The following is a 23,048-nucleotide window of genomic DNA, read 5'->3' as shown; positions in this document are numbered from 1 at the left end:
AGCTGAGTGGTGAGGGGGGCAGAGGGTAGTAGTATTGCACACAGGCATGCCAGTGTCTCACCCTTTGTCCTTGTTTACCAGCAAGCTACAGTGTGATGGTCAGACAGGTCAGACTGAGGGTGCTGATGGTGATGGCTGCAGTGAGCAGCTAGATCCATCCTTGGTGTTCAGGGTAATGTTTCTTCTGTCCGGTCCTTGTTCATTGCTTGTGGAGCCCTCTTGCAGCAGGTGGCATGTGTCCATTCGGGCCGTCCTTCCAGTTTCACAGCTGTCCGGGTCCTCATCAGGATCTTCCACCTAGGGGAGAGAGAATCCTTTTCTAGTGATTTCATCATGACATAGTCCCCGGGTCAGAATGGATGAACGGGCACTGATGAGGGTGTGGGCAATTCAGCCCTGACCTGCTCGTGTGTAACACTAATACTCCTGCTAAGGTCCTGGACATACTCTAGCAGGGGCTGTTGTGTCAGAAGAAGGGCTGTATCTATGTTGGTCATCTGCATGGGCCATACATAAGTACTTCAAAAGGGGTGTAACGTGTCCCCCCAGGACGTTGTTTGCCAGGTTAAATTATGTAGTTTGTATATGTGGGCATATGTAGGGAGCATGCAATTTACGAGAATCTGTACAGCCAGCTTCTCATTCTCTGTTAAGGGGATGTCTGCTGACGACTCCCAGACCTCCCTAAAGTGGGCAATGAAGTCTGGCATGGGCTTGTCTGCTTTCTGTAGACACCGGGTAACAGCACCAAAGTCAGCATGTTGTCTTGCAGTAGCTTTTCCTGCCTCCTTCACAGTGCTGGAAATGTGTTGCTGGAAAAGCGCAGCAGGTCAGGCAGCATCTAGGGAACAGGAGAATCGACGTTTCGGGCATTAGCCCTTCTTCAGGAATGAGGAAAGTTGGTCCAGCAGGCTAAGATAAAAGATAGGGAGGAGGGACTTGGGGGAGGGGCGTCGGAAATGTGATAGGTGGAAAGAGGTCAAGGTGAGGGTGATAGGTCAGACTGGGGTGGGGGCGGAGAGGTCGGGAAGAAGATTGCAGGTTAGGAAGGCGGTGCTGAATTTGATGGATTTGACTGAGACAGGCTGGGGGGAGGAGAAATGAGGAAACTCTCCCAGGAGGACCAGTTCCAAAAACGCACATCCCAGATGGCCTCCTTCTCAAGGACCGCAATTTCCCCCCCGACGTGGTCGACGATGCCCTCCACCGCATCTCTTCCACTTCCCGATCCTCCGCCCTTGAACCCCGCCCCTCCAACCGCCACCAGGACAGAACCCCACTGGTCCTCACCTACCACCCCACTAACCTCCATGTACAGCGCATCATCCGCCGCCATTTCCGCCACCTCCAAACGGACCCCACCACCAAGGATATATTTCCCTCCCGTCCCCTATCAGCATTCCGTAAAGACCACTCCCTCCGTGACTCCCTCATCAGATCCACACCCCCCACCAACCCAACCTCCACTCCCGGCACCTTCCCCTGCAACCGCAGGAGGTGCAAGACTTGCGCCCACACCTCCCCCCTCACCTCCCTCCAAGGCCCCAAAGGAAACTTCCATATCTGCCACAGATTCACCTGTACCTCTACACATATCATCTATTGCATCCTTTGCACCCGATGTGGCCTCCTCTATATTGGGGAGACGGGCCGCCTACTTGCGGAGCGTTTCAGGGAACACCTCTGGGACACCCGGACCAACCAACCCAACCACCCTGTAGCTCAACATTTCAATTCCCCCTCCCACTCCACCAAGGATATGCAGGTCTTTGGACTCCTCCATCGTCAGACCACAGCGAAACGATGGTTGGAGGAAGAACGCCTCATCTTCCGGCTAGGAACCCTCCAACCACAAGGGATGAACTCGGATTTCACCAGTTTCCTCATTTCCCCTCCCCCCAGCCTGTCTCAGTCAAATCCATCAAATTCAGCACCGCCTTCCTAACCTGCAATCTTCTTCCCGACCTCTCCGCCCCCACCCCAGTCTGACCTATCACCCTCACCTTGACCTCTTTCCACCTATCACATTTCCGACGCCCCTCCCCCAAGTCCCTCCTCCCTATCTTTTATCTTAGCCTGCTGGACCAACTTTCCTCATTCCTGAAGAAGGGCTAATGCCCGAAACGTCGATTCTCCTGTTCCCTAGATGCTGCCTGACCTGCTGCACTTTTCCAGCAACACATTTCCATCTCTGATCTCCAGCATCTGCAGATCTCACTTTCTCCTTCACAGTGCTGCCAGCCATCTTTCCCAGTCTGCAGCAGTGTCCCAGGGTTGGGTGGAGAAGCTAGTGGTAGAGCAAATCATCGCCCAGTCGATGCCCAGTTGTAACAGGATCTGCACATCCTGCTGCAGACAGTTGTAAATGGTGGAGAGTTGTAGCAGCCAATTATAAAATGCGAGTGGTAGTTTCAATGGGTCTGGGGCATCTTGCAACATGACCCGGACCTCTGCATGGTTTCCGGCCTTATCAAGGGGAGTAGATCCAATACGTGGAAGTTGGCAGTGCCTTGGTTTTTCAGGGCAGCAGTCGCGCTACCTGTGACCCTGAAGTTGTTGTCTGGGTTGGGTAGCGGTAGTGAGCCAGGCTGCCTGACGGCTGCTGTGTCCTGCTGCGAGCTCCTTGTGGGCTGCGTGGTAACAAAGGCAGCCATTTCATTTCGCAGCAGGTCGGCCAGTGGGGCCGGTCGGGGAAGTTTTGGGGACTGTGGGGCGTAGGGCGGCGGGGCTGTGCCAGGGGTGATTGGGGTCTCCACTGTCGGAGTTTTATTGCCGCGGTCTTTTACTTTAGGGGGCTGATGGCGTTTGGCAAGGACCCAAAATTTTGTGAAACACTGTAACATGTAGACAGTGTCTCATGAGGGATCCCGGTGCCCGTGCCCTCGCCCTCCTGTAATGGCTGTGGTCCAATAGTCAGTTTTATCAATTTTGAAGGACCCCCATATGGCCAGTTCTCTTGCGACCAGGTGTGAAGGTCCCTTGTGAAGGGGATAATGTAACGGCTGTCCCCTGTGTCTGCCTGTGACCCAGGTTTAACAAGAGCCTCTCCTTCCTTGTTCTTGAAATTCACGTATTTAGCATGCCTTTTCTGGGTACTCTTGTTCATTTTCGGTCCTGGCCTGTTGCCCAGCTCCCACAGCTGGCTCTCCCGGCAGAGGGTGAATGTCTGTGCTCCCAAGGCGTCCTGGGTTGATTTCTAAGTGCTGTGCTTCGGCTTTCGAGGAAACACAAACAGAGAGAGCGCTCACAGAGCACACAGGCAGGGAGTGATTGACAGGTTTGGCAATAAGGGGTAATCAAGCGTGTAATCGCAGACCGCAAAGTAAACAACCACTTAAGCGCTGAACAAACCCAGCCAGAAATTGACAAGACAAGCTCTCAGTGACTGCAGAGCAAGCAGAGAAGGGTGGGAGCATTAATTTAACCTTATTAATAAAACTTATGCAGAACTTTAATTTCTTAAAAAAAACGATCATAGATCACCAAATGCCAAATAAATCAAATCATTGCTGTGGTTCTGTTCGCCGAGCTGGAAGTTTTTGTTGCAAACGTTTCGTCCCCTGGCTAGGCGACATCATCAGTGCTTGGGAGCCTCCTGCGAAGCGCTTCTTTGATGTTTCCTCCGGTGTTTATAGTGGTCTGTCCCTGCCGCTTCCGGTTGTCAGTTTCAGCTGTCCGCTGTAGTGGTTGGTATATTGGGTCCAGGTCGATGTGTTTGTTGATGGAGTTTGTGGATGAATGCCATGCCTCTAGGAATTCCCTGGCTGTTATGGGCGGCACGGCGGCACAGTGGTTAGCACTGCTGCCTCACAGCGCCAGAGACCAGGGTTCAATTCCCGACTCAGGCGACTGACTGTGTGGAGTTTGCACGTTCTCCCCGTGTCTGCGTGGGTTTCCTCCGGGTGCTCCGGTTTCCTCCCACAGTCCAAAGATGTGCAGGTCAGGTGAATTGGCCATGCTAAATTGCCCGTAGTGTTAGGTATAGGGGTAAATGTAGGGGTATGGGTGGGTTGCGCTTCGGCGGGTCGGTGTGGACTTGTTGGGCCGAAGGGCCTGTTTCCATACTGTAATGTAATCTAATCTGTCTGGCTTGCCCTATGATAGTAGTGTTGTCCCAGTCGAATTCATGTTGCTTGTTGTCTGCGTGTGTGGCTACTAAGGATAGCTGGTCGTGTCGTTTCGTGGCTAGTTGATGTTCATGTATGCGGATCGTTAGCTGTCTTCCTGTTTGTCCTATATAGTGTTTAGTGCAGTCCTTGCATGGTATTTTGTACACTACATTCAGGACACTATTCAAAAGGGCCACAACACACTGCAGTACACCAGAACTGCAAAAAGAAGAGGAACACCTGTACAAGGTATTCGCCAAAAACGGATACCCGCTCAACTTCATCAGCAGATGCCTAAGAGAAAGACCACAACGAGGACATACCACAACCAAAAGGACTAGCCACACTACCATACATCAGGAGCATCTCGGAACTGACAGCCAGACTACTGAGACCCCTAGGACTCATAACAGCACACAAACCAACAGCCACGCTCAGACAACTAACCAGAACGAAGGACCCGATACCCAACATGAGCAAGACGAATGTAGTGTACAAAATACCATGCAAGGACTGCACTAAACACTATATAGGACAAACAGGAAGACAGCTAACGATCCGCATACATGAACATCAACTAACCACGAAACGACACGACCAGCTATCCTTAGTAGCCACACATGCAGACAACAAGCAACATGAATTCGACTGGGACAACACTACTATCATAGGGCAAGCCAGACAGAGAACAGCCAGGGAATTCCTAGAGGCATGGCATTCATCCACAAACTCCATCAACAAACACATCGACCTGGACCCAATATACCAACCACTACAGCGGACAGCTGAAACTGACAACCGGAAGCGGCAGGGACAGACCACTATAAACACCGGAGGAAACATCAAAGAAGCGCTTCGCAGGAGGCTCCCAAGCACTGATGATGTCGCCTAGCCAGGGGACGAAACGTTTGCAACAAAAACTTCCAGCTCGGCGAACAGAACCACAGCAACGAGCACCCGAGCTACAAATCTTCGCACAAACTTTGAAAATCAAATCATCTCTGGATCTTGAGCTGCAGGGATTGAAACAGACATTCAATCCCCAGCAAGCAAATGTGCATGCAAGGCCGAACACAGAGTTAAAAGTTTCTCCAGGGTTTAGTGAATAAATGCATCTGGTCACTAGGACCCTGTTGAGTACAAACCTGAATTCTGACAGGTTGCCGGCCAGTCTCTCTCTCTCTGCTGCCCTGTGCAGCTGGGAAGCCAGTAGCTCAGCCACCTCATCCCAACCCCCAGGATCAAGTTCCTCAGTAACAAGGTAAGTGTGGGGTAGTGAAGGAAGGGAGGTGGGAGGGGTCCTTTGTTTTTCAGAGTTTTCGGGACTGTGATTTTAATTTAAGGGTTGGGGGGTGGGGGGTGCTGACCACTTCCCTAAACTTATTTAAACTCAAGCCACGAAGGGTCGCCAAACCTACCTTCCCTATTCTGCTCCCCAACAATATTGGCTGGTGACCTGTATAAACAGGGTATTCCCTACCTTACTCTCAAGGTGTAAGTGGTTACCTGATGCTTGTTACTTCCTTGAGAGGGTCGGTGTCCGCGGAGCACTGCCTCAGCAGGACAAGTTAGACTTGTTCCCGGGGCGGTCCTTATGGACCTCTGTTTTAAGCTGGGAATAGAGACCGACTACAGCACGGACAAACACAAGACAGCAGGGCCCCTGTCAATTTCCCATGATCTGTGGATTTCTTAGTATTAAAGCGAAAATGTAATTGGCGAATCTCTCCTTCAGTTTTACCATACTTTCTCTGCCTGACCATCTTTCCCCTGGCTGAATCAGGATCGTGACACAAGTCCTGGCTCAAGTTGGATCACGCACGGGCCAAATTGCTGTTTCTATAAAAGTTGGGTAATGAATTTAGGAGTACACCTGACTACCTTCCCAGGTCAAGTCTAAGGCTGCTCAATTCCAAATTGTCGGCTGCCAATTAGTTAACTTTAATTTATTTGCTCACCAGACTACCTCCACAGGCCGAGCCTTGGCAGCTTAAAATTTAGTTCACAAATTTATGAGCCCAAATGACTGCCTCCATAGGCCAAATCTAAGCTCAATTCTGAATTGCCACAGCAACCGGCTGCTAAATAATTTGGTGATTAATTTATTTACTGACCAGTCTACCTCGACAGGCCAAGTCGTGGCAGCTGAAGCCAATTCGCTGCAGTCACGAGGTCAGAATTGTGGACACCCTCCGCAGTTGTCCAGCTTTCCTCTGGTCTGACCCGCTGGGGCAGGTCTGAATGCCAGGTCCGACTTGGGCTCAATTTAAAATCTTAGGTTCGCTTACCCTGTTGAGAGACAAAAATGGCCTGCCGACTAACGCCAAACTGTTGGAGAAATTAGCCCAATACAGCAGATTCCACACAAACCAGATCGGGTGAAATTGACAAGCTGTTTATTACAAGCGATATGGCTGGAAGAGAAATTGACTAGGCTGACACAGAACTGACCGTCTGTGCAGGTAGTGACGGACATCAGTAATGTTTAAAAGACGTTTGGATAAGTACATGAACAAGAAAAGTTTGGAGAGATATGGGCCAGGAGCAGGCAGGTAGAACTGGTTGAGCTTTGGATTATGTTTCGCATGGAATGGTTGGACCTCCGAGTCTGTTTCAATGCTGTATGACTCTGTGACTATGACTTTGTAAATGTGAGTTGTTACAGTTTGGGCAATCAAATATAGAGGGAAAGAATACAGTTAATGGCAGGACCTTTAATAGCATTGATTTACAGAGGGATCTTGGAGTCCAAGTCCATAGTTCCCTGAAAGTGGCCACACAAGTAGATACGGCAGTAAAGAAGTCAGATGGCATGCTTATGTTAAGAAGTTGAAGGTGAATACTATATCTTTAGGAGAGAATGCTGTTCTGAACTGAGAGCTTACAAACACCTGTGTATATGAGTGGATGGCAGTCTCAGAGTGTACTGGAAAATTGAAAATATGTAGCATTTGGCTGTGAAATGGATACCTGAATTTTGGTTGCTGTTTTGACAATAACTTTGAATTTAACCAATCAGTTTAAATTATGCCCCAGGGTACTAAAACCCAATCGAACATCGAACCAATGAGACGATACGGTGTTAGGGATATACAAATGCAGGCATTTTGAAAATTGGAGACAGAGCAACTGCCATCAAGAGAGACCCAAGAAATTAGGAACCATTCTCCAAAAAAGGTATCTTTTCATATAAAACAATTTGCAGTAAAAAGAAAGATGACCCAGGGAGATCTTCAGCCAGAAGAAGAAGACACCGAAGACGACAGCCGGTGTATGGTTTTGAAATAAAGTTATCATAATTATAATAATTGTCTTATTGGAACAGCATATTGTTACAGATTTCAAGGCAAGCAATAAGCAGTTACGAGAAATTAAGGCTAAGAGTTGTGAATAGTTGTTGCTTACTGTGTACTTGTAGAGTTAAAGAGTAATTTTTTTTAAGTAGTGGAATTTGGGAGTTCTCGGTCACTCATATTTTAATAGATTACGAGGTGAGATGAGCTTTTCTTGGAGTTTGGTTTAGTTAACGGAAGGATTCACTGCCATGTTGTAACACCTGCCTTTATTGGTTAGAGCAATGGGTATAAGAAGAACGTTAGGACTGCAGATGCTGGAGGTCAGAGTCAAAAAGTGTGGTGCTGGAATAGCACAGCAGGTCCGGCAGCATCCGAGGAGCAAGAGAGTTGACGTTTCAAGCATAAGCCCTTCTTCAGGATTGCTGATGAAGGGCTTAACTCGAAACAATGACTCCCCTGCTCCTTGGATGTTGCCTGACTGGCTGTGCTTTTCCAGCACCACACTTTTTGACTCTTGGCAATGAGTACAAGAGCCACAAAGTCATGTTGCATCTTTATAAAACATTGGTTAGGACACATTTAGAATATCATGTTCAGTTCTGGTTGCCACATTACAGGGAGGATATGGGGCCCTTTGAAATGTTGCAGAAGCGGTTTACCAAGATGCTGCCTGGATTAGAGGGTATGAGCTGTAAAGAGAGGCTGGAAAAACTAGGATTGTTTCCTCTATAATGGCAGAGACTGAGGAGAGAGCTGATAGAAGTTTACAAAATTATGACGAGCACAGATAAGAGTCATAGAGTCACAGAGATGTACAGCATGGAAACAGACCCTTCAGTCCAACCCGTCCATGCCGACCATAAATCCCAACCCAATCTAGTCCCACCTGACAACACCCGACTCATATCCCTCCAAACACTTCCTATTCATATACCCATTCAAATGCCTTTTTTTATAATATATTTTTATTAAGAAAAAAATAGATTTTTAAATATTACAACAAATACAAAACAATGCATTTCAAAACAGTACAAAAATAGTTCAAAACTAAACCCAAATAATAAAAAAATTCCCCAACCCACCCTCCTATACGAATGTATAAACATATATAGAGAAGTATAAAATTTAAAAAAGACCTAAACTAGCTATTTAACTAACTAAATAAATACCTAACAACAAACAAATAAATAGTAATAACTTAGCCCAGCCAAACAAAACACTCATACATTCACAGTTCCTCCTCCCTGGATATTGGACTCATGAAACACAATCGTTACGGCTATATAAAAGCCCTTGTTAGTGTGGCAGATAAATCTGTGTCCAGGTATTTCAAAAAGGGTTGCCATGTCTTATAAAAATTCTCAGTTTTGTGGTGTACCATATTTGTGAGAAAATCCAGGGGAATATGCTCCATAACAATCTTCCACCAACCCGACAGGCCTGGGGAGCTTTCTGATATCCAAACTAGCAAGATATTCTTCCTTGCACAGAATGTAAGAATACTAAAAAGTTTTGCCTTATGCAAGTCTGCAGGAAATATAGTGGGTAGGCCCAAAAGGAATGAAATAGGGTCCTTCTCCACCCCATACCTAAAATCCTCTCCATTGCACCCACCACAGCACTCCAATATGTTTGAAGCCTGTCACAAGACCAAAGACAATAGGTAAGAGTACCCGTGCAGACCTTGCACGTGGGACATGCTGAAGATACACCTTGTTTAAATTTTGACAAATGGTCTGGGGCTAAGTGGACTCTGTGGAGAATCTTCAACTGTAATGCATGGGTCCAATCGCAAATTGATATCTTTCTTGCATTCTCCCAAATATCCTCCCATGCCTCTGCAGAAACTTCAACATCCAGCTCTCTTTCCCACATCTTGCAGAGTCGATCAGACTCATCTGAGGTGGCACCCCCCAATTGGTGATATAGAGTACTGACAGAGAGTGTACTCTTAGCCCTTAATACCCCTCTTTCTATGTCAGATTTGTAGGGATCAGTCAAAAGTGTGGTCCTTTTTTGAATAAAATCCCTAATTTGAAAAAAACGAAAGAGGTCTCTATTAGGTAACTCGTACTTCCGTACTAACTGATCGAAGGACATCATTACACCTCCCTCAAATAAATCACCCATACAGGATATACCCCTAGCTGCCCAACGTTTAAATCCTGAATCTATCATACCTGGTTGAAAACTCGGCATACCCACTAAAGGCGTAAACAAAGATGTTTTGCCAATACTACCTTCCCTCTGCCAAATTGCCCTCCGTGCTTTAACAGTATTGATGACTATTGGGTTATGGCAATATTCCCTAACTGTCCTCACCTTGTCCAAAAACAGCAAACTGGTAAGGGGGCACCTTGCCTTGGAGACTTCGATATCTAGCCATATTGAAAGAGGGTCCGCATAAACCCAATCACTTATGTAGGTCAAATTTTTAATGTCCAGAAGTCTACTCCCCCCAATCTATGAGGCAACTGCAGTTTGGCTAATTTAATGAGGGGCCGTTACGGTGCCAGATAAAGGAGCTGAACCAACTATTCAGTCTCCTGAGTGTTTGTTTATTGAAAATCAGGGGGAGCATCTGTATAGGGTATAACAAATGAGGGAGAATAAGCGCTATCTGACCCAACCATGAGACTGGAAGTGCTCCCATCTTTGGAGATCTTGTTTAATTTTTTCAAATAATTGAGTAAAATTGGCTTTGAACAGCCAATCCAGAACTGGAGTTATGAATATACCCAAATACACAAAACCCCCCTGTGACCACCTAAATGGGAATCTATAGTCACTCTCAAGAGCCAACTATTTTCTAAGACCACCCACAGGCATCGCCTCTGGTTTAGCAAAATTAATCTTATACCCTGAAAAAGCGCCAAACGCGTGAATGCATTGTCTCAGGCAAGGCACTGAGACTGCTGGATTTGTCAAGAAAATTAGAACATCATCTGCATACAGCGAGATCTTATGTAATTTTGACCCCACTTCTGGAGCTGATATATTTAGATCCCCATGAATGGCCTCTGCCAACAGTTCAATCACCAATGTACAAAGTAATGTTGAAAGGGGACAGCCCTGCCGGCTGCCCCTAGAAATATTAAAATTGCTTGGTCGTACCCCGTTGGTAATGACCGCAGCGAGAGGTACACTGTAGAGAACCTTTACCCATCTTATGAAAACTTCGCCCAGTCCAAACCGGTCTCGAGTATAGAAAAGATACGGCCACTTAACTCAGTCAAATGCCTTCTCTGCATCTAAAGAAATCACCAATCCCTGTATTGACTGCTGTTGGCCTGCTTGAATTACGTTAAGCAGCCTCCTAATGTTATTGGAAGATCTGCGACCCTTTATGAAGCGCGTCTGATCCTCTTTAATAATAGAGGGTAACACAGTCTCCAGCCTTAACGCAAGAGCCTTAGAGAGGATCTTAAAGTCCACATTTAAGAGCGAGATGGGCCTGTATGAAGCACAGTCCTCCAGATCCTTCCCTTTTTTAAGGATAAGTGAAATATTGGTCTCTCTCAGAGATGGTGGGAGACAAACATGACTGTATGAATCATTAAACATATTCAGCATCGGGCCTGACAGTATACTTATAAATTCCTTATAGAATTCACTGGGAAGTCCATCAGGACCAGGCGCCTTTCCACTCAGATGCTGCCTCACAGCTTCCTGCACTTCTTGCTCTGATAATGGGACATTGAGAAAGGACTGTTGTTCGGGAGTCACGCCCGGGAGCTTCAGATCTCTAAAAAAGGATTCCATTTTGGCCTGCCCCTCCTCACAATTCTCAGACTGACATAACTTAGAGTAGAATCTCTGGAACGCCACATTAATCTTTTTAGAATCACATGTTAGGTTCCCAGACCCTTGCCAAATCGCTGTAATGGTTTGTGGGGCACTTCTCTTTCTGGCAAGGTATGCTAAGTATTTGCCTGGCTTGTCACCATGCTCGCAAAACCTTTGCTTTGCAATAGCCAGCTCCTTCTTTGCCGGCTGCGTGAGCATGGAATTTAATGCAGACCACAGTGCCGTAACCCTCTGTAGTTTGACCAACGAGGGTCTGTCAAAATAGGCCTTCTCGGCTGCCTTCAACCGTGCTTCAAGGAGACATTGCTGCTCACCCTTCTGCCACTTCCTACTGGTGGAATATGAAATAACTAACCCTCTGGCATAAGCTTTGGCAGTTTCCCAGAGAAAAGATGAGCTATCAACCGAGCCTATGTTGATGTTTAGGAATGCCGGAAATTCCCTCGGGAAATACTCCACAAACTTGCTGTCCATGAGAATAAAGGGGTCCATTCGCCAGTACCTTGAATCCACTGTAACATCCTTAATTTTAACCATGAGGTACACTGGAGCATGATCAGAGATGGCAATATTACCAATCATACAGGATGCCACCAGATCCAGGGTTACTGCAGGGGTCAGAAAAAAATCAATCCTCGTGAGACATCTGTGCGGATTGGAGAAAAACATGAAATCCCTACCTGTAGGGTGGAGACACCTCCAGACGTCCACCAAGCCTAATTCCCCACACAAACCCAATAACTGTTTAGTTTGTGCAAAGGGTATCAAGAGACCTTTAGGCAACCTGTCTACTGTGGGGTCCATGAGGCAGTTAAAATCTCCCCCTATAATAATGTGCCAAGACTTGAGACTTATCAGTTTAGAAAAAGCGTCTGCCAAGAATTTAAGAGGATGAGCTGGGGGAACAATAAACATTTAAAATGCCATATTCTTCCCCATTTATCAAGGCTTTAAGAATTACAAACCTCCTGTATGTGTCTTTAACACATTCTAACAGTTTAAATGAGAGATTTTTCCGAACGAATATAGCCACTTTCCTACTTCTGGTATTAAATGATGAAAAATAAACTCAGTCAAAGCCATTCTGCTGTAATTTCAGATGCTCCTTATCATCCAAATGTGTCTCCTGTAACAAAGCAATATCCACCTTCTCTTTTCTAAGACTCAAGAGTACTTTCTTCCTTTTAATTGGCGAGTGACTGCCCTTGATATTCCAGGTACACCATTTAATCAAATCATTAGCCATAATCTTCTGCAATTACATTTAAATTCCAGAGAGGAGGAACCCGAACCACAAATTGTTGAGCCTTAGTGTCGCATGGTCCACCAAATATAAAAACTACATAAACAAAAACCACTACCTTCAACAAACATACAAAATTATTAAAAATATAAAACAACAAAAACCAGAAAACAAACCAACATATAAAGCGCCAATAGCGCTGAATAGGGGAACTCACCCCCTGCCCAGAGGGGGCAACTACCCATCCTGAACTGCCCATAAATATGCATCTAACCATCTCAACCACCTTCACTTCTCCCAGCTAGAGCCGCATCGCAAGCACAAGCTAAAAAGAATAAATACCCCATAGAATATCAATATGAATAATAAAACATTCTTTTATATAAAGAAGAGGGGAATAAATACCCCACCCATCCTTTAGTATGTCCTAACTTAGAAATTTAAAATGTACATCTTAACCACTGCCAGACATAGTTTGACCAAATTATTATCAATAGAAGGAAAAAAAGGGGAAAAACAAAGTTCCAACTGGATTTCCTCCATTTCTTTTACAGAGCGATAAACGCATACCCAAGCAACAATATTTATGCATACTACAATTGTTTAAATTAGGTTAGTTTGTCCACAAAGTCTCTTGCCTTCTCCGATGTGTCAAAGAGATGCATGGATCCATCTAAGGTGATCCGAAGCACTGCCGGATATCTCGGAGTACTGAATACCAAGCTCCTTCAATCTTCTCTTGACACCATCATATGATTTTCGTTTCTGGATCACCGCAGATGAAAAGTCCTGAAAAAGCATGATCTTAGACCCCTCATAAATTAGGGCCTTTGGATCCTTCCCCTGGAGCCTGGAAGCCTCCATGACTATCTCCTTATCCCGGTAATGATGGAACCGCACCTGGAAAGGACAAGGGCGTTGACCCAGACCCGACCTCCATGCTGCAACCCGATGAGCCCTCTCTATCTTCAATCCTCTCATGCCAGTCTCCAAGTCAAGGAATTTCAGAAGCCAATCAAGGAACTTTGGCAGCTAATCATCAACAAATTCTGCAGGCCACTCACCTTCCTTACCCTCAGGCAGACCGATGATCCGAATGTTTTTTCTCATGCCCCTGTTTTCAAGATCATCCACTTGGTCATGCAAATTATGAACCTGTGTCTTCAGGGCTTGGATCTCTTCCTTGAATGAACTGGCATCAGCTTCCATCACTGTGACCCTGTGCTCCACCTCATCTGTCCTCTTGTCCAGGTCTCCCAGCTGCTGCTCATGCTTCTGCAGCATGAGAGAGACTGGAGCCAGCTTCTCTTCAACCTGTTTCCCCAACATCTCGCGAGATTTCTAGAGCTGGTTCACCAGGTCCTGGAGAGTAATCTGCTCTGAGGCTGCTGCAGGCTAAACTGCAGGTCCGGCCTCAGATGCTCCTCCTCCCTTTTTAGGCATTTCTGGACAGCTAAAAATGCAGGTAAGTCAATTTTTAAATGTTTCTTGGGGCTCCACAATCTTTCCAACACCCCAAGAAATCCTGATGACCTGGGTTGGGTGGGTTAAAGGACCGTCCTGCTCCTGCTGCAATGCAAAGCTCTGCAGTGTGATCTTCTCAGATCGCTGCCATCGTAGATCCCCCCCAAATGCCTTTTAAATGTTGCAATTGTACCAGCCACCACCTTTTCCTCTGGCAGCTCATTCCATACACCTACCACCCTGTATGGTGGTAAAAGTTGCCCCTTAGGTCTCTTTTATATCTTTCCCCTCTCACCCTAAACCTATGCCATCTAGTACTGGGCTCCCCCATTCCAGGGAAAAGACTTTGTCTATTTATCCTATCCATGCCCCTCATGATTTTGTAAACCTCTCGAAGGTCACCCCTCAGCCTCCAACGCTGCAGGGAAAACAGCTCCAGCCTGTTCAGCCTCTCCCTATAGCGCAAATCCTCCAACCCTGGCAACATCCTTATAAATCTTTTCTGAACCCCTTCAAGTTCCACAACATCTTTCCAATAGGAAGGAGACAAGAATTGCATGCAATATTTCAACAGTGGCCTAACCAATGTCCTGTACAGCCACAACATGACCTCCCAACTCCTGTACTCAATACTCTGACCAATAAAGGAAAGCATACCAAATGCCTTCTTCACTATCCTATCTACCTGTAACTCCACTTTCAAGGAGCTATGAACCTGCACTCCAAGGTCTGCAACACTCCCTAGGACCTTGCCATTAAGTGTGTAAGTCCTGCTAAGATTTGCTTTCCCAAAATGCAGCACCTCACATTTATCTGAATTAACCTCCATCTGCCACTTCTCAGCCCATTGGCCCATCTGGTCAAGATCCAGTTGTAATCTGAGGTAACCTTCTTCGCTGTCTACTACATCTCCAATTTTGGTGTCATCTGCAAACTTACTAACTGTACCTCTTATGCTCACAACCAAATCATGTATATAAATGACAAAACGTAGTGGACCCAGCACCGATCCTTGTGGCACTCCACTGGTCACAGGCCTCCAATCTGAAAAACAACCCTCCAACACCACCCTCTGTCTTCTACCTTTCAGCCAGTTCTGTATCCAAATGGCTACTTCCCCCTGTATTCCATGAGATCTAACCTTGCTAATCAGTCTCCCATGCGGATGCTTGTCGAACACCTTACTGAAGTCCACATAGATCACATCTACTGCTCTGCCCTCATCAATCCTCTTTGTTACTCCTTCAAAAAACTCAATCAAGTTTGTGAGACATGACTTCCCATGCACAAAGCCATGTTGACTATCCCTAATCAGTTCTTGCCTTTCCAAATACAGGTACATCCTGTCCCTCAGGATTCGCTCCAACAACTTGCCCACCACCGGTCTATAGTTCCCTGGCTTGTCCTTACCACTCTTCTTAACAGTGGCACCCCGTTAGCCAACCTCCAGCCCTCTGGCACCTCACCTGTGACTATCGATGATACAAATATCTCAGCAAGAAGCCCAGCAATCACTTCTCCTGCTTCCCACAGAGTTCGAGGATATACCTGATCAGGTCCTGGGGATTTATCCACCTTTATGCATTTCAAGACTCCAGCAGTTCCTCCTCTGTAATATGGACATTTTTCAAGATGTCACCATCTATTTCCCTACATTCTATATCTTCCATATCCTTTTCCACAGTAAATACTGATGCAAAATGTTCATTTATTATCTCCACACAAAGGCCATCTTGCTGATCTTTGAGGGGCCCTATTCTCTCCCTAGTTACCCTTTAGTCCTCAATGTATTTGTAAAAACCCTCTGGCTTCTCCTTAATTCTATTTGCCAAAGCTATCTCATGTCCCCTTCTGGCCTCCTGATTTTCCTCTTAAGCATACTCCTACTGCCTTTATATTCTTCTAAGGATTCACTCAATCTGTCCTGTCTATACCTTACATATGCTTCCTTCTTCTAAACCAGAACCTCAATTTCTTTAGTCATCCAGCATTCTCTATACCTACCAGCCTTTCCTTTCACCCTGACAGAAATATACTTTCTCTGGATTCTCATTATCTCATTTCTGAAGGCTTCCCATTTTCCAGCCGTCCCTTTACATGCGAACATCTGCCCCCAATCAGCTTTCGAAAGTTCTTGCCTAATACCGTCAAAATTGGCCTTTCTCCAAGTTAGAACTTCAACTTTTAGATCACGATTTTAAATCGAATAGAATTATGGTTGCTGGCCCCAAAGTGCTCCCCCACTGACACCTCAGTCACCTGCCCTGCCTTATTTCCCAAGAGCAGGTCAAGTTTTGCACCTTCTCTAGTAGGCATATCCACACACTGAATTAGAAAATTGTCTTGGACACACTTAACAAATTCCTCTTCATCTAAACCCTTAACACTATGGCAATCCCTGTCTATGTTTGGAAAGTTAAAATCCCCTACCATAACCACCCTATTATTCTTACAGATAGTTGAGATCTTCTTACAAATTTGTTTCTCAATTTCCCTGACTATTAGGGAGTCGATAATACAATCCCAATAAGGTGATCATCCCTTTCTTATTTCACAGTTGCACCCAAATAACTTCCCTGGATGTATTTCCTGGAATATCCTCCCTCAGTACAGCTGTAATGCTATCCCTTATCAAAACACCACTCCCCCTCCTCTCTTGCCTCCCTTTCTATCCTTCCTGTAGCATTTGTATCCTGGAACATTAAGCTGCCAGTCCTGCCCATCCCTGAGCTATGTTTCTGTAATTGCTATGGTATCCCAGTCCCATGTTCCTAACCATGTCCTGAGTTCATCTGCCTTCCCTGTTAGGCCCCTTGCAAATAAATGCAGTTTAATTTATTAGTCCTACCTTGTCCTGCTTGCCCTGACTGACTCACTTCTGTTCTCAACTGTACCAGTCTCAGATTGATCTCTTTCCTCACTATTTCCCTGGTCCCACCCCCACTCCTTACTAGTTTAAATCCTCCCGAGCAGCTCTAGCAAATCTCCCTGCCAGTATATTAGTCCCCTTCCAATTTAGGTGCATCCGTCCTTCTTGTACAGGTCACTTCTACCCCAAAAGAGATTCCAATGATCCAAAAATGTGCATCCTTCTCCCATACACCAGCTCCTCAGCCATGCATTCATCTGCTCTATCCTCCTATTCCTGCCCTGACTAGCTTGTAGCACCGGGAGTAATCCAGATATCACTACTCTGGAGGACCTCCTTCTTAAATTCCTGCCTAACTCTCTGTAATCACCCTTTAGAATCTCAGCCTTTTCCCTTCCTATGTCGTTGGTTCCAATGTGGACAATGACCTCTTGCTGGCCCCTTTTCCCCTTGAGAACATTCTCCACCCTCTCTGAGACATCCTTGATCCTGGCACCAGGGAAGCAACACACCATTCTGCTTTTTCTCTGCTGGCCACAGAAATGTCTGCTTGTACCTCTGACTAGAGAATCCCCTAACACAATTGATCTCTTGGAACCCGATGTGCCCCTTGTTGCATTAGAGCCAGTCTCAATACCAGAAACTTGGCTGTTCGTGCTATGTTTTCCTGAGAATCTGTCACCCCCTACATTTTCCAAAACAGCATACCTGTTTGAAATGGGTATAGCCACAGAACACACCTGCACTAGGTGCATACCTCTCTTACCTTTCCTGGAGTTAACTCATCTCTGTGACTGTATCTGAGACTTTCCCCCCCTTCCTATAACTGCCATCCATTACATACTGTTGCTGTTGCAAATTCCTCATTTCTCCTAACTGTCTCTCCAACCGATCCATTGGATCTGATAAGATTCATAACCAACAAAATTTATTGCAGATATAATCTGCAGTAACACTTGAACTCTCTTTAAACTCCCACATCTCACAAGAAGCACATATCACTACTGAAGGCTATTTTTGCTCCTTCACAATCTACAGACCCAGAAAATAACACTGTCTTGTTCCTCTACAAAACATTGCCCCAAGTTAGATTAATAGTTACGGCTTGTATGTGAAGTTTAATCAAGAGACATATCTCAAAAAACATATCATCAAGAAAGAACCCACTCTACTCACTACTGCAGACCTTATGTAGGCCACTTAAAACAATTAACTTATCTAATTCTGTGCTGTGAACTTCGCCCAAACAGTTCTTCCAAGATCAGTTGTGAATTTTACTGTTTGTTAATTTTCCCAGACGCACTCCGATGTCCAGAATACATCAGAATCTTTTTTCCCAGAGTTGAAGTGTTTCAAACTAGCGGGAATCCATTTAAAAGGGGGAACGCTCAAAGGAGATTTGGATGGCAAGTTTTGTGCACAGAGATTGGTAGATGCCTGTCTACGTGCGGCCAGGGATAGTGGTAGAGGCAGATGTATAGGGGTGGTTTTAGATAAGCACGTGAATAAGCAAGGAATGGAGGGATATGGACATGGGCAGGCAGAACGGATAAGTTTGATTTGGCATCATGTTTGGCACAGAAGGGCCTGTTTCTGTGGTGTACTGTACTGCTCTATGTTTTAATGGTCCTTTATAATCTACTAATAGTGAATTGAATGTATTTTTTCAAAATTTGGTGTCAATATTAAAGGTGCCAATTTGATTCCATGTGGAAATTTTCTAACTACCTGACATGTATGACATTTTACAACACTGCCCTACCTCGTAATGAATTCTAGACTAGGTAAAATGCCTGTTTATTGATGCTTGAGTTTTTAAAATTCTAAATGTCCTGCCGTAGGAATTTCATGTGCTACTTATATTAAATGGGCAGTATCACTGTCTGATGAACAACAATGCATTCCTTGTAGCATCATTGGGATGCTGTTTTTAATACAATAGCATTCCAGAACCCCTTCAGTTTCAGCTTCTATGTGAGCTGTCTGTATCAGCTTACCCAACTGCTTTCTGAACCTCAAATATGAAGACATGGCAGAAACTCTCTTTGAGTTATCACCATCTTCACCTCTTACTCAGCTTGTGGCATTGCTTTGACCTCTGGTGATGAACTTCCTTGCATGATTGCTCTGGTCATTACACATCTTAAAAGAAATCTGGAACTTGTTCTTTGTTGTCTCTTTAATCTTATTTAGACTTTTTGTGATTATAGATGGAGTTATAACCTTTATTCTTACCAAAACATCACCCTGGAGTAAATCTCAACTCCATCCATGTGTAATTTTTTTCACAATTTCTACAATTGCTCTTGACAACAAAAGAAAATATATCAGATGGGGAAGTTCTCCGAGTTTGAATGACATAGCGTCGGATGATGTGGAGTCTGTGTGGGTGGAATTGAGGAACCACAAAGGCAAAAAAAACATAATTGGAGTTGTGTATAGACCTCCTAACAGTGGTCAGGACCAGGGACGCAACATGTACCGGGAAATAGAGAAGGCATGTCAGAAAGGCAAGGTTACATTGATCATGGGAGACTTCAATATGCAGGTGGACTGGGTAAATAATGTTGTTAGTGGATCTAAAGAAAGGGAATTCATGGAATGCTTACAGGATGGCTTTTTGGAACAGCTTGTCATGGAGCCCACAAGAGAGCAGGCTATTCTGGACCTAGTGCTTTGCAATGAACCAGATTCTATAAAAGATCTTAAAGTAAGGGAACCCTTAGGAAGAAGCGAACATAATATGATAGAGTTCAGTCTGGAGTTTGAAAGGGAGAAGGCAAAATCGGATGTAATGGTGTTACAGTTGAATAAAGGTAATTATGAGGGCATGAGAGAGGAACTGACTAAAATAGACTGGAAGCAGAGGCTAACCGGGAAGACAGTAGAGCAAAAATGGCAGGAGTTTGTAGGTATAATTGAGGACACTGTACAAAGGTTCATTCCCAAGAAAAGGAAGATTAACCGGGGAGGGATTAGACAACCTTGGCTGACAAAGGAAGTCAGGAAATGTATTAAAGAAAAAGAGAGATCCTATAAAGTGGCTAAGAACAGTGGGAAATCAGAAGATTGGGAAGGATACAAAAGCAAACAGAGGATAACAAAGAGTGTAATAAGAAAGGAGAGGATCAAATATGAAGGTAGGCTAGCCAGTAATATTAGAAATAATAGTAAAAGTTTCTTTCAGTACATAAGAAACAAACGACAGGCAAAAGTAGACATTGGGCCACTTCAAACTGATGCAGGAAGCCTAGTGATGGGAGATAAGGAAATAGCAGGAGAACTTAACAAGTACTTTGCGTCAGTCTTCACAGTGGAAGACATGAGTAATATCCCAAAAATTAAAGGGTGTCACGGGGCTGAGTTGAGTATGGTTGCCATTACGAAAGAGATAGTGCCAGAAAAGTTTAAAAAGTCTTAAAATTGATAAATCTCCTGGCCCCGATGGGATACACCCTAGAGTTCTGAGAGAGGTGGCTGAGGAAATAGCAGAGGCATTGGTTGAGATCTTTCAAGAGTCACTGGAGTCAGGAAAGGTCCCGGATGATTGGAAGATGGCTGTTGAAACCCCCTTGTTCAAGAAAGGATCAAGGCAAAAGATGGAAAATTATAGGCCAATCAGCTTAACCTCGGTTGTTGGTAAAATTCTAGAATCCATCATTAAGGATGAGGTTTCTAAATTCCTGGAAGAGCAGAGTCTGATTAGAACAAGTCAACATGGATTTAGTAAAGGGAGGTCATGCCTGACAAACCTGTTGGAATTTTTTGAAGAGGTAACAAGTAGGTTAGACCAGGGAAACCCAGTGGATGTGGTCTATCTAGACTTTCAAAAGGCCTTTGATAAGGTGCCACACGGGAGGCTGCTGAGCAAGGTGAGGGCCCATGGTGTTCGAGGTGAGCTGCTGGGATGGATTGAGGATTGGCTGTCTAACAGAAGGCAGAGAGTTGGGATAAAAGGTTCTTTTTCAGAATGGCAGCCGGTGACGAGCGGTGTCCCGCAGGGTTCGGTGCTGGGGCCACAGCTGTTCGCATTATATATTAATGATTTGGATGAGGGAACCGGGGGCATTCTAGCGAAGTTTGCCGATGTTACGAAGTTAGGTGGACAGGCAGGTAGTACTGAGGAAGTGGGGAGGCTACAGAAGGATCTCGACAGGTTGGGAGAGTGGTCCAGGAAATGGCTGATGGAATTTAACGTGAGCAAGTGCGAGGTCTTGCACTTTGGCAAAAAGAATAAAAGCATAGACTACTTTCTAAATGGTGAGAAAATTAATAAAGCCAAAGCACAAAGGGATCTGGGAGTGCTAATCGAGGATTCTCTAAAGGTAAACATGCAGGTTGAGTCCGTGATTAAGAAAGCGAATGCAATGTTGTCTCTTATCTCAAGAGGGTTGGAATATAAAAGCAGAGATGTACTACTAAGACTTTATAAAGCTCTGGTTAGGCCCCATTTGAAGTACTGTGTCCAGTTTTGGTCCCCACACCTCAGGAAGGACATACTGGCACTGGAACGTGTCCAGCGGAGATTCACACGGATGATCCCTGGAATGACAGGTCTAACATATGAGGAACGGCTGAGGATACTGGGATTGTATTCGTTGGAGTTTAGAAGATTAAGGGGAGACTTAATAGAGACGTACAAAATAATACATGGCTTGGAAAAGGTGGATGCTAGGAAATTGTTTCAGTTAAACGAGGAGACTAGGACCCGTGGACACAGCCTTAGAATTAGAGGGGGTCATTTCAGAACAGAAATGCGGAGACATTTCTTCAGCCAGAGAGTGGTGGGCCTGTGGAATTCATTGCCACGGAGTGCAGTGGAAGCCGGGACGCTAAATGTCTTCAAGGCCGAGATTGATAGATTCTTGTTGTCTAGAGGAATTAAGGGCTACGTGGAGAACGCTGGTAAGTGGAGCTGAAATGCGCATCAGCCATGATTGAATGGCGGAGTGGACTCGATGGGCCGAATGGCCTTACTTCCACTCCTATGTCTTATGGTCTTATGGTCTTATGGAGTTGCGATGAAAGGTTGGTGAGCTGATCGTGCGTGAATGGCTGAGTATTGTAGGTGCTTTTCTGTTTTAAGTGTGAAATCTGGCAGACCATGAGAGGCAGTGCCACAGTGGTGCAAGTTGTTAAACATAATAAAACATAATATAGGATTCATCTTTTTGTTGACATTGACTGAGGCAACTTACAATGCAACTCCATTGAAGCATTGAGTATACGGTAGTACTTAATCAGGCACAGTGCAGCAGATTATTCATTCACATGCAGCACTGGAACCAGATTCTTTTGAATACTTCTGGGCACAAAACTCCATTGCCATCTCTGTCCAGGCTGCCTTCTTCATTTGGGATGCCTCTCATTACCATGCATAGGAAAAACTTGCCTTCTCTCCTTGACAGCTTTCAGGAGTACATTTAGAGAGCCATCACTGAAGCCTGGTGTCATTATTTACCTGGTCTCTGATATTTCTAGGGGTGATTGGAGATGATGAGCAGAATAGTATGGTCTTAGTAGTGCAAAGTTTTTTTATGCATTCTCAACATTGTTAAGTCTAGCAGAAATAATGGATAAAGCTGTAAAGAAAACATACAGGTTCTAAAGCTGTAAAAATGGGAGTAAGAAGCGCAACAGCAACCAGGTCATTGTGGAGCTTTTTATGTCATTGATTGGGTGGCAGTTGGATTACAGGTTTCAGTTCTGGGATCTGATTTCAAGAGATCGATTAGGATAATATAAGGGATGAGAGATATTTTGCAGAGAGACCAGAACAGAGCAAGTTGAGAGAAAATTTGATGATGATGTTTAAATTATGGAAGAATTTGTAAAGATAAGGAAGGCAGTATGGTTTTGGATATTTACTAAGTCAGTAATTTGAAGCTATCAATGCATGTTTGTCATAAAAAGAGGCAGATATATTTTTGCACAGGTTTGTTCAGTGTTTCATCAAAAAAAGGCATAAAAGCAGATTTTGCAATGACTTTTGAATGAGAATTACAAGGATACTTGAAAAATAAAAATGAGAAAAGTATGGCCAGCATTGGCTATAATGGGCCTTCTGTGGTGCAAAATATGATGATTCTGTGCTGTTGGATTCATCTGACTTCACAATATTGGGATAGGCTGGGGCTGTTTTCTCTGGAGCATCGGAGGCTGAGGGGTGACCTTATAGAGGTTTATAAAAACATGAGGGGCACGGATAGAGTAAATAGACAAGGTCTTTTCCCAGGGGTGGGGGAGTCCAGAACTAGAAG

General features: G+C 44.9%; 1 long non-coding RNA gene across 1 annotated transcript in view; it reads left to right on the top strand.

Moving 5' to 3' along the window:
* The first annotated feature begins 5,323 nt into the window (after positions 1-5,323).
* LOC148141902 (uncharacterized) overlaps positions 5,324-23,048 on the top strand; it is a 93,939-nt gene continuing 76,214 nt past the window's right edge. Inside the window, exons 1-2 of the long non-coding RNA XR_015752377.1 lie at positions 5,324-5,370; positions 13,010-13,920. This is a non-coding gene — a long non-coding RNA (uncharacterized LOC148141902). The remainder of the gene's footprint in view (positions 5,371-13,009; positions 13,921-23,048) is intronic.

Source organism: Chiloscyllium plagiosum, unplaced genomic scaffold (assembly GCF_037043375.1).
Source record: "Chiloscyllium plagiosum isolate Xiang-an unplaced genomic scaffold, Cpla_swu_hap1 HiC_scaffold_31, whole genome shotgun sequence".
In the NCBI taxonomy this organism is placed as follows: domain Eukaryota; kingdom Metazoa; phylum Chordata; class Chondrichthyes; order Orectolobiformes; family Hemiscylliidae; genus Chiloscyllium; species Chiloscyllium plagiosum.
Note: the sequence above shows the minus strand (reverse complement) of the source record. Positions and strands in the feature narration are given on the sequence as shown.